The sequence below is a fragment of the Caenorhabditis briggsae genome, assembly GCF_000004555.2.
Source record: "Caenorhabditis briggsae complete genome, chrV, whole genome shotgun sequence".
NCBI lineage: Eukaryota > Metazoa > Nematoda > Chromadorea > Rhabditida > Rhabditidae > Caenorhabditis > Caenorhabditis briggsae.
In genome coordinates this window covers 17,023,305-17,024,684 of record NC_013488.2, presented here as the reverse complement: position 1 = coordinate 17,024,684, position 1,380 = coordinate 17,023,305, and positions in this window count along the sequence as shown.

Here is a 1,380-nt window from a genome sequence, read left to right as displayed (position 1 = left end):
TATCATTTTCTGTAAGAGATCGCAAAAAGTTCTCAACTGATAAAATGTTGCTGATACCATGATAAACATTTTATCAGTTGACAACTTTTCGATATCTCTCGAAAGAAGTGAGACATATAGGTTCAAAGTGGATGGTACGGGGGGGGGGGGGACGTTCTCTATTAGAGTGTTCACGGTAAATTTTTTAGAAACGAGTGCTTGAGAAATGAAATCGAGGACATGAGAAATGCTCAATATCAGAAAGGAAAAGCTGAAAATAAAGCAAAAAATGAGAAATTCGTTGAGGAAATTGATGCTAACATCAAAAGGGAGGAGGAATTTAGGAGAAAGAAAAATCTGGAACATGAGATGAAACAGAACATTTTGATGGAAAATTTTCGGGAAGAGCAGGAAGCTAAAAACAGGTTTGGCTGGAATTTCTGAATTTCTGAATTTCTGAATTTCCGAATTTCCGAATTTCTGAATTTTCTGAATTTCTGAATTTCTGAATTTCTGAATTTCTGAATTTCTGAATTTCTGAATTTCTGAATTTCTCAACTTCTGAATTTCTGAATTTTCTGAATTTCTGAATTTCTGAATTTCTGAATTTTTGAATTTCTGAATTTCTGAATTTCTGAATTTCCGAATTTCTGAATTTCTGAATTTCTGAACTTCTGAATTTCTGAACTTCTGAATTTCTGAATTTCTGAATTTCTGAATTTCTCAACTTCTGAATTTCTGAATTTCTGAACTTCTGAATTTCTGAATTTCTCAACTTCTGAATTTCTGAATTTCTCAACTTCTGAATTTCTGAATTTCTGAATTTCTGAATTTCTGAATTCCTGAATTTTTGAATTTCTGAATTTCTGAATTTCTGAATTTCTGAATTTTTGAATTTCTGAATTTCTGAATTTTCGAATTTCTGAATTTCTGAATTTCTGAATTTTCGAATTTCTGAATTTCTGAATTTCTGAATTTCTGAATTTCTGAATTTCTGAATTTCTGAATTTCTGAATTTCTGAATTTCTGAATTTCTGCATTTCTGAATATCTGAATTCCTGAATTTCTGAATTTCTGAATTTCTGAATAGTTGAATTTCTGAATTTCTGAATTTCTGAATTTCTGAATTTCTGAATTCCTGAATTCCTGAACTTCTGAATTCCTGAATTTCTGAATTTCTGAATTTTTGATTTTTTGAATTTCTGAATTTCTGAATTTCTGAATTTCTGCATCTCTGAATTTCTGCATTTCTGAATTTCTGCATTTCTGCATATCTGAATTTCTGCATCTCTGAATTTCTGAATTTCTGAATTTCTGAATTTCTGAATTTCTGAATTTCTGAATTTCGTGAATTTCTGCATTTCTGAATTTCTGAATTTCTGAATCTCTGAATATCTGAAC